Raw genomic sequence first — 14,022 nt, 5'->3', positions numbered from 1 at the left:
GTTATAGTACAATAACTGAAATGAAAGTAGAAATCTCGCGAGTCACGTAAAATTAAGAGATGTAAACGTGCCAAATGTCATATGTCTGATGTCGGAGAAAAGTTTCTATTTTGATGGCATATTCTCGGATTTATGATCATATTTTGAATGGGGGTTTATGTTTTTAAATAAATAAATAAGCACGCTAAGAAATGTTTGACGAATATTTCGATTGGAATAATGTAAGTAATTAATTGTTTTAAACAACACGTGCTAGGGTCGAATGCGATTACTTAGCAGTTTTGTCACGCGCTCGTTGTGGTAGAGCGACGTTTACTGCCAAATAAATTTTGGGATATCATTTTTTTTACCTTCCGTTTATAATTCTAAACCGAGTATAAGATGAATGCCGGACTTCTGCTGTATTGACTTATACCCCGAAAAATATGGTAATTTTGAAGGAATTTGAAACAGGAACGGGTCAGCGCGCTTTCATTCTATTAGGTGCACCTATTTTTTAATACATATGAATTTAAATATTTTGTTGACATGTGATTCTTAATTGTGGTTTAAAAACGCCTGCTTAAATAACGATAAGAGTTATGCCCATTTATTTTTGGGAAAAATGTCCGACAAGAAAAATTTTGAAATCCCATCACTGGTCTCGACTACATATAAATCTGACCACTTGTGATGAGAGGCTGTTCATGAGTGGTCATTTAGGTCCACTTTAATTGAAAGACACCCATTTTTTATTTGTATTCTACCATGAAAGCGTCTCCCTGAATTTTGAAAACTGCAGTCTCTTTAACAGGCTTACGTCTTTTGAGGTAACGGTAAAAACCTACATGATTGATATATTGCTTAATGAAAGTTAATAACTCAAAAGATTATTTCTTCTTGCTGTAAGTCTTGTTGTAAATAAATACAAATGCTTTAAACAATACTTACTTATTTTGATCCATAAGTAACTGTAGTGTCTTGTTATTTTCAATAATCACATCTGCATCAACCATCTGAAAAAGATATTAATAAACATAAACTAGAAGCACAAACAGAAAATATATCACTTTTTTCAAAAATGTTTTGAAAACAATGGCACAGCCGACAATTCTAAAGTTCCAATATTTGCGATAGTTTGCACCTGTATGTATTTCATTTGTCATTATCCAAACTTACAAATATATAATCTGCCCATTTATTTCTGGCATCTTCCAGGGCTTGTTGTCGAAGTTTGATGACATTTTTAAATCGTTTTTTCGACCAATCATTTGGAGACCTTTCATCGGTATATCCTAGAAAATATAAAATGTAACTACGGTAAATACATAGATTTTAGTCTGGACTAGCATATCTTTTAATTTAATCAATTGTAGGAGTGTTATCAGTAGGAGAAAACTGGAGAAATTCTGGTGACATTAGGCATATCCACTAGATCAACCTGTTTTACATGTCTAACCTGTAGCACTTTTCAGTCATGGGGTGAAGGGGGGGTGGGGCTCAGATAATATAAAAATAGTGACCTTTATGTTTATAATTAATCTCAACATCTACAGAATGATATTCATGCTGAACAGCGGTCAACCATTCTTCTAATATAGCTGTAGAATTATCTATATTATGGTCACTTCGGATCCTAAAAATATAACAAAAAGCAAATCAATTTAATACATGCGACTTCTAATTGTCTAATTGCTTTGTTGATTCTATAAAATCCAATTGATATTTTAATATTAAACACTTTGGGTGTAACTTAAGTTGGGTTTACGGTAGATTTATCCAAAAAAAAAAGAAGAGAAACTTCTCAAATACCGGAACGAAGAAAATATCAGAACAAATGCCAAGATTGACACAGGTGACTACATACAATTCAAAAGAGTGTGATGGAAAGTGCAAGGGTAAGGTTTCAGGTCTATAAAAATGTACAAATATATATATATATGGTAGTAAAAGAAAAAATATTCATTTGGAATAAGTCATATAGATATAATAATTTATTATATGTTACATATGTCAATTACATGTGTAGTATATATATATATACACATGGGTAAAACAATTTATTACTTCCTAACCATTGTTATATAAAATGTTACATTATTTCTAGTGAATATCATGACATTATCAAATTCAACACATATGTAAAGAAATTACTTTGCATATTTTTTAAAATTTTATTTCAAAGACCAAATTTTTACTCAGGATTGGCATATGAAAGTCAATTAAGTACATAAAAAAGTTGATAGCAACAAATTTCTTTCACTTTTATACACTGTTTGTACAAATGTCAAACAGTTAGTAGTGCCCGATACTTCTTATGGCAATATGACTGTCAAGCTTGGAAATCAGCTACATGTCAATGTAGACCGGAGGCTCAGTATGGGGGGGGGGGGGGGTCCATCAAATGGGCACAAAACCAGACCCAACTTTTCTAGAACAAAATTTTGAGTAGAATACGATGCCGAGTGGTAATCAGTCCGTCATTGGGGCGTTTTCGAGATATTCGGGGTCAAAGGTCAAATGAGTTCATTTGCACTGAAAGTGAATGCGCAGTCATTCTTGTATTATGAAAAGAAGCTGAAAGTGATCGAAAGTAATCACACTTTCAATAAAAATGTAAACTTGCTAAATTCACCTTTAGTCTTAGTGACCCTGGAGGTCAAAAGGTGAAATTTACCGTTTTTACACTAGGAAGATTTAAAGCAATAAAATGTCAATGTAAAATATAAAAACTAAAGCAAAACCTGTTCTAATTAATAATAGGAACATTTAAAATTTATCTTTAGGTGGTCTTAGCAGCACCAAACTTTTACTTTGGAATGACGAAAATGATCTTGCATAACTGAACCAACACACTTTGAAACCTGTTTTAAAAATACGTAAAAACTGTCAAATCGAAATCTCTCCGATTTATTTTAAGAACGATTGTTATACATAATGATACTAGTTATCTGAAAAACAACTGAATAGTTTCAGTGTTAGACTCCAGCCTGCAGGCCGCGTGGATTTCCGAGAATCTCAGTCTAGGAAAACCGACGTTAATCTGTGACGGGAAAACACGTATCTGACGACGAGATTAAAAGTTTGCAAATTTTCTATGAATTTTTATGAATTTCGCCGGAACATGGACGCAGATAAAACCGACGAATGCATTGTACATAGTAGTTCACAGGATACATATGTCGTATTGGTAAATGCTAGCGGCTAAAATTTTGGCAGGTTTTGTGACGCGGCCTGCAGGCTGGAGTCCAGCCATGGAACTATTCAATTGTTTTTTTCAGACAACTAGTATCATTATGTATGTATAGCATTCATGAAAAACTAATTCGGAGAGATTTTGATTTAACAGTTTTTACATAATTTTGAAACAGGCTCCGAAGCGTTTTGGTTCTGTTATGCAAGATCATTTTCGACATTCCAAAGTAAAAGTTCGGTGCTAAGACCATCTAAAGATAAATTTTAAATGTTCCTATTATTAATTAGAACAGGTTTCGCTTTAGTTTTTATATTTTACGCTGACATTTATTACTTTAAATCTTCCTAGTGCTAAAACGGAAAATGTGACCTTTTGACCTCTGGGGTCACAAAGAACAAAAGTGAATTTAGCAAGTTTACATTTTTATTGAAAGTGTGATTACTTTCGATCATTTTCAACTTATTTTCATGATACAAGAATGACCGCGCATTCACTTTCAGTGCAAATGAACCCATTTGACCTTTGACCCCGAATATCTCGAAAACACCCCAACGGCGGACTGATTACCACTCGGCATCGTATTCTACGCAAAATTTTACTCTAGAAAAGTTGGGTCTGGTTTTGTGCCCATTTGATGGACGTCCCCCCCGTGCTGGGCCTCCAGACTAATGACAATGTCTGACACATATTCACTTTATGTATGGTACAATTCTTCTTGTGCCTGTCTTTTTGATCTGGCACAAATTTATCTTCTTTCTGTGTTTGCATTAATGTTTTTAATACGCGGCTAGCACAAAATTAAATATGTTCGGTCCAAGATCCCTATCTGGACAAAATGTTAATCAAATAGCATACCAAAGGCTTGGTCTTCAATAGCCTCTTTGGTGCAGAAAAGTAAAACAATAAATGCCATTACATTTCCTTTCATACCTGTAGCGATTTGGTAATTTTTTTAAAATTCAGTTTCTTTCTGTAAGCCACTTTTTGATACTGAATGCACCAATATGTAAACGGATGTATGTCATGTTTTATTATTATTCCATCCTGCATGGACTGAAAATGCCAGAACTTAAACAATAGAACATTCTAGATGAGAGGCCCGTTTCCTAAGAAATTTTAATTGAGTACTTTGACAAGACACATGTAGGGTTAAACTTGGACAAGCAATTGGAAACTTGCATCATTGCTTTGGATCTAGTTTAGTGTCGACAAGATACATCATCGAATCCATGCATCAGGATTCACATTTCTGCTGTAAATACTGTATCCAATTGCTAGTCAGGTCTGAATCAATAAATGAAACTTCTACGGGTAGGATGAATTATTCAATATATTTCACAAGATTTCTGGTACAAAATGACTCATATTGCACAGGAAGTTGGGTTTTCTTATTAACTTTGTGACCTGAATATAGTGAATATATACCATGATTATATTTCACTAGATTCCATTTTACTTAAAATCTGACAATTACATTGGAAAGAAAGGCTTTATTATTATTAATAAATCTGTAAATAACATCTTCTAGATACAATCAAATTGCAGTTTCTTGTTCCCCAATCCCATTCAGACATCCTGAATAAAAATATTGTTTAAAAAAAACCAAAAAAAACAAATAATAATTTCTATCTGATGCAATTTTACTTTGATGTTACCAAATGCAAAAATAAATGGGCTAAATTCTCCAGTCAGTATTGTCATTTGCCCTTTTTTCAAAATGCTGAACAGAAATAGTACATACCGGTACACAATCTACACAGTTTTATCTACTTAAAGCTTATATGTCAATTTTTGAAATGAAGTAAATTCTTAATTTTGGCATATTTAATTTTTAAAGACACTTTTTTTTTAAATTGCAAGTAGATGTACTTTTTTAATTATTCCATTACTTCTGAAAGTCATTATTTCTGATATAGGGACAATGAAATATCTTGTAAAATGGTCATTTATGTTCCAGTTTGGGCTACAGCAGCATGAAAGAAAAGCACCATGTGGCATTTTGGTGTAAACTGATACCACTACTGACCTCTTAGTCATACCCTTTACCCATATGTGTGGTAAAATTTGAGGAATATTACCACATATAAATATAAAATAAATATATTGGGTACCAGTATTTTAAAATCTAACGTTCAAAAGAACAGTTACACACATGTCTAGACAGGAAACCCCTCTGATGGCTTGCAAGCTTCTACATGTATTTTATAAAATTAATGTTTTCCATCTTTCAAGAACTAATGTATGATTAATAGATTAGATGAATGAAAAGGGAAACTAATAAAGCCTTTAGGAAGGGGTGAGAACAGGAAGAACTACTTTAAAACTCATTTCCAGTTGTCATTTCCTATGTGGGTTATCCATGCTAGCAGTTTTATCATAAAACAAAATTTTAAATCTCATAATTTAAAGAACTTTTATGATATGGTTAAATAACTATAGCGATAAATAGATTATAAATGTGGCATGCTATTCATTGACTGTAAGCTCAGAAATATCAAAGTCTTATAAAAATGAATGTATTCTAGCTGAATGGGTTTGTCAATTATTTGACATGAAATCAGTAGAAAGTATAAAATATTTCATTAATCTTATCATTTATAAATCAATCCACAGCTTTAGATATTGACATATTGTACATGTATTTCAATTTAAAATCAGAAAATCAAATACTGTTCCATCTGGTTCCTTTCCATAAATAATGCTTAAAGATACATTATGGGAGATTTTAATAGAGAGTTGGTTATTCTTGCTATAACAGTTAAAAAATAGATGATGAAAGAAGAATATGTTGAAAATTTCAGTCAATTTTTTTTATTCTGAACAAAGTTACCACCATTGTAATTTTTGACTAGAAATGGGAGTCATCTCCCTCTTCACTGTCTCCGAGAATAGCCGATCGTTTGATTGACAGGCGTTAACTCCACCTTCATAGTCTCGATTATCGGCTTGAGAAGGGTTTGCAATTCAATTCGTATCACATTTATTTTTACTACAAATTAAAAATAAGACTTTTAATATATTTATAGATAAGAAGGGAAAGTTTCAAAGGAATGGACCAAATCAATGAGGCATAATTATAGCTGACTTCTTGTTAGCCTGCGTGGACGGAGGGCCTGACAAGGACAGCTGTCTAGTCGTTCGGATGGTACGAAAAACCGAGGTCCCGTGTTCACATTGGTGTACACGTAAAAGATCCCTTGGCAGTTGGAATCCGATATAAGAGTAGGCCATAGTGCCGCTGCGGGGGCAAAATTTCTCTCATAGCACACTGTGTGACACTGTATGGCGTATGCCCATCTTCATTAGCCCAGGTTAGGAGCAGAACAGTAGGACGTTAAACCCCATTTCATTTCATTTCATTGTTAGCCTGCGTGTACTCTTGTACTGTAACTGGTAGGCCTACGTAACTCCCGAAGCAGACACATAGCAAACAGTGATCCAATGGGGCTGCAATTCAACTGGGGTGGTGTTAGCTGCGATGTTTATCAATTTCCATAATTTTTCTGTAAACGCAAGTGACAAAAGAGCATATAATACCGACATCCAAACCCTCATTTTAACCACAACTAAACATAATATCAAGGCCGTATATATCGAACTTTCAATCAAATTGACTGACATGCGGCCTCGCTTCCTACACTCTATCATTTAGCCTCGATTTAAAATTTCCGGGAGTATGACGTCAACGTAACGGTTAATCTCCAAGCCATCCGTGGGTCTACAGAGTTGATTTTGTGCTTGTTGTGTAAATAAAGATCTAATTTATAATTTCTATGACATCTGAAGCCTAAATAAAAACTCGCAATAATCAGATTTAGCTCTTGCATAATGTATGTTTAATATAAATTTACTTATTTAAGTTTAAGTGGCATTTAGTAAGTAGGCTTATGTGTCCCCAATTGTTTAATAAAACATCGGAGTTTCTGATTTCCTGACTCAAACATGATACACACATTTTAAAATAATCATTATCAAATAATTATAAATTTATAAATGATGTCATTTTAACTTTGAGTGTGCTACAAAATTATACAAAAATACATTTTGTTTCAGTTATAGTACATAAAACTATACTTTGAAAAGCATTTTATATAATGATATAGGCCTATTTTGACAAAAGTGTTTTCCTGGACCATAATTTTTGTCAGTGAGTGTTATTTTGATAACTGACATATAAGCGTTTAATTGTCTAAGCTAGAGGATGTACATACACAAACATAAAATGAGCTTCGATGCAATAAAATTCTATTCTATCCCATTCTATATGACGAACTGACTGACTTTATACCTTTTGTTTCTGAGTACTTCTTAATCTGGCAAAAGGTCTGTCAGTCTGCAATATTAGGCTACCCCAGAGAGTGGGTTCTGATCCCCTTACATATAAAACATATAACCTGTCGTGTTGCATTCACAGTATACTACAAGTCAAATTAATTTAACTATTTTGACCTCGTCAGTTAAATACATGTAGCTTACTACGTGCCGAAAGCAAACTGGAATCGGCAATTTTAAGATGATTCGTATAGATGTCCAAGATAAGACAGCTTTTAAGAAAAGGGTTCTAGAAGAAAGATACAGAGCTGGGCTTTTTAAACTGGTTTATTTGCCCCACCTTTCGATTCAGTTCAGACATTCAAATTAAACTGGTTTAACGATCCCCGGGGTAGGCTATCTAATCCAGTTTAACTTACGCATCTGAATGGGCTACTAGGGAGGTATCGCACACTGTATCTAGGCATCCTGGATAAGATTAAATAATTATTTTTAAGATAAATTTTATTGCTTTAAAATGTCCCTGGAGCAGCTAGCATACAATTACATAAATTTATAACAGTAGGACAAACATACATGTAAAACAATAAACATATCATAAATAATAATTAATTTTACCTATAATATCTATTTCAGAAATCAAAGAGTTGTGTACGACCATTATATTTAAACAGTCTAACAGTTAAAGTAGCCAAGCCTTTAACTCAATATCATCCACAGTCTTCGACATTGCAAACACGACTTTATTGGTCAATTTAAATCGATATTGATGTGTTATCTTACAGTGAAAAGATTGGCTTCTGATATATCCAATATTAAAGACAAAATGAACATTTTAAAATTGGCACACAAATTGCATGCCAGAATACTTTCAAGTGCCATTTGTAATTAAGCGACTCAATTAATGAAGCTAAACATATCCCAGAGGAGAATACTACAGGTGAAGACTGGAATAACAAGATGCCAGAGACTGCCATTCAATTTGAATGCTTCTAAAGGGCTTGGCAGAAGCCACTGAAATAGGGTAACACACAAATTTATGTAACTCGGCCAAATATGACGAAATGAAATTTAGGTAAGCAGGGGGGAAAAAATTGGAATCTTTGAAAAGTTGAGAATCTTCATTCATTTATTACTTTGCCTAGCCCAATTACAATCAAATATATTAAAAATTTCCAATTTTGTTTCACATGCTTATCTAAATTATGTTTCGTCTTATATGGCCAAGTTACATAATTTGTGCTCTACCCTATATTTAGATTTCAATGGCTTCTGCCAAGCCGTTTAGCAGAAAGGGACATATTTTTAACAGCATGTTCTGTCGCACCTAATGACTCTAGTGAGGTAAGCAAGGTCTTATTTTCACACTAAAATGTTCCTTCAAATTGTTCAGACATTCACAAAAACTGACACACGACTGTTTACCAGTAAAAAGTTCCCCAGTTTCGACACAGATTCAATAGGGCAGTTCCTGAATGTACAGGGCGACTGTGTATTGAGACCTTCGTGCGTTCAGAGCTGAACTAATACTAATAACGTTATAATATAATATGCGCTGCGATCCATGTGTATCAATTTATAGGTGCCAAAGAATAGAGAATTAGCTCCTTTGAGTTATATCTGAATAAATTTAAAACTGCTAATATAAAATAATGTTAATACGTACCATAAAGATATTCTATTTTTAGGATAATCCAACTTTTCTATCAAACCCAGAAACCAGGGCAAAGTGTGAGCTTTGTTTCGAACTAAAAAGGCTATGACTACAGTAGGCAGCTGTGTTTCGGTGTCATCAGGAGATATACTTGCAACGAAAGCTTGATTAAATAATACAAGTACACAAATAAAAGTTGCCAGAAATAATAGATTTAGTTTCTTTTTCGGACAGATTACACGCCACAAGTCTAAGTCAGCCATTTTGAAGAGCTTTTACACCTCCTGCACCAAAATCCAGAACAAGGTCGATAATTCTTGCAGGAAATTCTCTTGGGTAGTATTTCCCCAGAAAGGAAAGTATTTCCTCAGTTATCACAAAGAATTGTTATAACTTACGTATCTAATCCCACTCACAAGTTACCCGAGTTGAGTTTGTACTGCATTCAACAATCATAATCTAATCGCTGTCAGTCACTCAGTGCAGTGTGAATGAAAACACGCCCGTGCCGGATCAAAACGCCTACAAACAAGCGCAGCACATGTATGGAACATTGAAATGATAGTAACTAAAAATGATAAAACACAGGACACAAAAAGAACACAACGAAAACGTTTGTAATTCATATAGTCCGGTGGCTGAAGGTGTGTGTGTGTGGGGGGGGGGGGTGTGGAAATCGCCACCCGAGCTGTGAATTTATGAGACCAAGATTTTGCGTAGATTCCGAATCTGGGTGGTAATATCAGGCGTTTGAGGGCGCTTTTCGAGGTATGGGGGATCCTATGTCTACAATTGGGGGGAAATGTCATTATGCGTTGACAATGACATAAATGATGATCATGTTATATATTAATATAAAGCATAAATTTCCAGGACTGTCCATCTCTAAAGAAGTGTATATTATGATGCCCCTGGAAAACTATTTGATTTGTGGAGAGGTGGGGTGGGGGTAGCACGTGTGTAGGGAAGGGTGGGGGGAATTGGCGGGAAATGAGTTCACGTTGATTTAAATGATGATTTTCCTAGAGCTTGGTAGAAACATTACTTTTTGATTTCGCTGCACAACTCTAAATATGTGTGTAAGATTCTCATTTTATGGGTGGGGGGGGGCAAAATGTAATTTTGGGGACATAAACCACTTGGTTCAAAAGTGACCTGAAAAGTGGTTAATTCTCGTTAGCTTTTTCATTCAATCTGATTAAAACACAGGTGCTATATGCTATATCGTTCCGTTTTCTATAGTTCAAAATTTCGTTTCACTTGTCTTCACAACACTAGGATCTGGAAGAGTTGTTATATAACAGGTAAACCGCTAGAAACGTCAACGCTGATTGATTAATCAATGTCTGACCTCATAGGGTCAAAAGCCGCTCGTATGACCCCTGACGTGACCTCCCAGTACAACTGGTCAGATTTTCATGTAGTGTAGGCCATCAAAAGTATTAAAAACGAAACGAAATATATAGAGGATATTTGTCGTTTTAGAGTGAATAACATATTTTATTTCATCGAGAAGCAAGAAAACTTATATTTTCACGAATGCGTAGCATTCGTGAAAATATAAACGTTTTCTTGCTTAGAGATGAAATAAAATATGTTATTCACGACAAAAAGACAAATGTTCTATTAATTTTATGATTTTACAATCATTTTAGGTAAACACAACTAGCCAGTGGAATAACACTTTAATTTCACTGATAAAATGCGGTATTCCACTACTGATCATAAATAAACATCTGTATTTTAATCAGATTGCATTTTCGTTCTGTATATTAAATTATAATGAAGACTAAGGGTATTGAGGATATTTGTCGTTTTAGAGTGAATAACATATTTTATTTCATCGAGAAGCAAGAAAACTTATATTTTTACGAATGCATATATATAGCATGAGTGAAAATATAAACGTTTTCTTGCTTAGAGATGAAATAAAATATGTTATTCACGACAAAACGACAAATGTTCTATTTATTTTATGATTTTACAATCATTTTAGGTAAAAACAACATTTAGGTAAAAACACTTTTATTTCACTGATAAAACGTGGTATTCCACTACTGATCATAAAATAAAAACTAATATCTAAACATGTGTCTGATTTACTGTGTTTTTTTATCGCCAGATCTCTTTAAAAGTACCATTATAATTTAATATACTCTTCAAATAAAGTAGGGGATATTGAGAAACAATACAAAACGGCGGATATGCACTACTGTTTTTATTAGAGGTATGTTAAAAACAAGTCAATTGCCTACACATGAACATAAACAGTAGTTCATGGGCGGCTTATCTGACGGCCCCATTTTACTCGCAAAGAAATACACGGTCAAAAGTGAAAATGGACATTTTTGATTTTTGGCTTAATAATGAGTAATTGCTCCACCAATCCTCAGACATTCTGCAATTCGTCGTGGCATGCTCCTAATTAACCGTCCATTCACGATTTGAGGCACTCTGACCCACTCCTCTTGAAGTGCCACGGCCAATTCTTGCAGTGTTGTCGATTGACGTTGACGTTGACGTCGACGAACACGTCTCGCGATCATGTCCCAGACATGCTTTATAGGGGAAAGGCCAGGACTCATGACTGGCCAAGGCATAAGGACAATATGGTGACGCTGGAGGTAGTCATTCACGACACGAGCGCGGCATGGGCACGGGCATTAACATCTTGAAAGATGAAACGTCGACCTTCACGTTGAGCAAAGGGCAGAACTATCGATGCCAAGATGTGGTCACGGTAGTACACACCAGTGACCCTTCCTTGAACAATATACACGTCCGTTCTGCCAGTCATGGTGATTCCTCCCACATAGGCGTACCAGCTGGGGGCTGAAAGATATTGTGTTCTTGAATGTGTCCAATTTAACAGCGAATTTATTATTATTATTATGTAACATACTAAGAACCTAACTACTTTTTTTGGGCTATCGCGTGTCGCACGTGCAGCGCAGTGGTTCTGTTGGGGCGATAAGTTCTTCACCTGTGAACATACTCTCAAAGCCTGTCAAGTGTCCATGACTATTTATCATATCACAACCTGCAAAGATATTTGCATTTCAATATCCCCTACTTTTTTAAGAGTATATATTGAATGACGAAATATGTACTGAACGAGAAAGCTAACGAGAAACCACTTTTAAGATCAACTTTGAACCAAATGATTCCTGTCCACAAAAACACATGTTGCCCCCCCCCCCCTACGGGCGCCCACCCCGGCGCCCATCTCCACACAATGGGATTCTTATAAACATATTTAGAGATGTTTCATTAAGCTCTAAGAAAATCATTTAAATCGACGTAAACTCATTTCCGCCAATTTTACGGCCCCACCCCTCCACACACCCACCTTCAACCACCCACCCCTCCACACACCCACCTGCAACCACCCACCCCACCTCAAATCGAAACAGTTGTCCAGGGACGTCATAAACACTTATTTAGAGATGGGCAGTCCTAGAAATTTATGTTTTATTAATATATATCATGATGATCATTTATGTCAACATAATCACATTTTCCCCCAATTGTAGACATTGCCCCCCCCCCCCATCTCGAAAAGGCCCCCTCAAACGCCTGATCACCACCCAGATTCGGAATCTACGCAAAAAACTGGCCTAGAAAAACTTGGTCTCATAAATTCACAGCTCGGGTGGCGATTCCCCTCTTCAGCCACCGGACTATATGAATATTATAAAAATTTGAAGGAAGGAATATGAGTTTATAGCGTACCTATAATAATTTATGAGAAAAACGGATAGTTCGGAATCGGGTAAGAGTGCATATTCCTGAAGCAATCATCCGAGAAATCCCCCTCTGCCCCTTGCTGGATTGGCTTTTGAGGGAGTGTGTGTATTCTTCCCGTTCAATCAAATCTACCCCAAGTACAGCAACATGACAGCCTTTCGTTAAAGTTTAATCTGGTGTCTTCCTTAAAACTTTGGACAGTGATTTAAGGTATTAAAAACGGTGAAAGTATTTTTCTTCTCCATACAGTATTGTTTACATTGTATTAGTGTTGATAGTCTCGTTTGTCACGCAATTAATTTTTCTGCAATATTCTGCTATGCACTGGTTAATTGGGCATAATAAAATCGTGAGTCATAGCGTAACGTTATGTAAACATATTTGGTCCAATTTGGAGCTTTGTTTAAAATGTAACGATATTGTTACGCAGTTAGCTATTGGATGTTAATCGGACTATTGACCAGTCATAATTTGGAACAGAAACTTGCTTCCATTAAAGCAGTGTTTAGTGGGATTAGCTCTAATCAAACGATACACTGCGAGGAGTATGGTTAGAGTGGGACTTGGTTGGATTTTGAAGATTATCACGCCCGGCACGGCCTTGAAACAATCTCATTCCCATCGTGAATTTGACCTGGAACATTTCCTACAATCTCCAGTTGGCTTTCTTATGATAGATTTCGTCGAAGACGGCCCACCAATCTCGTCATTATGGGCGCCCCTCTGGAATGAGGCACCCCACTAATCATGCAGTTTTGGGCGCCAATTGATCAAGTCGTGGGCACCCAACAAATCTCACTCGGCATTATGTATTATGTGCGGCCCACATATTATATGTATTATGTGTCAATATAAAGCGCCCCACCAATGGTCACCCTTCTGGAATAAGGCACGCCACAGATCACGCCGTTTTGGGCACCCCATCAATCAGGTTGTGGTGTTGATCGCGGGATTCATTATGAGGCGCCTCACCATATATAACGTCATTCTCGTCATGAGTGCCCAACCATGGCCGACTGATATGGACACGTTGGTCGTTGGCTTCGTATTGCGTCCAATGGAAAGGGTGCCGATTTTGTCCAGGGGCGGTGGGTGTGTGTGTGTGTGTGGGGGTGGGTCTGTGTGGGTGGGTGTGTGTGGTGTGTGTGTGGATGCTTCCCTGTTTCTGAATAAT

Source organism: Patella vulgata, chromosome 1, assembly GCF_932274485.2.
Source record: "Patella vulgata chromosome 1, xgPatVulg1.2, whole genome shotgun sequence".
In the NCBI taxonomy this organism is placed as follows: domain Eukaryota; kingdom Metazoa; phylum Mollusca; class Gastropoda; family Patellidae; genus Patella; species Patella vulgata.
Note: the sequence above shows the minus strand (reverse complement) of the source record.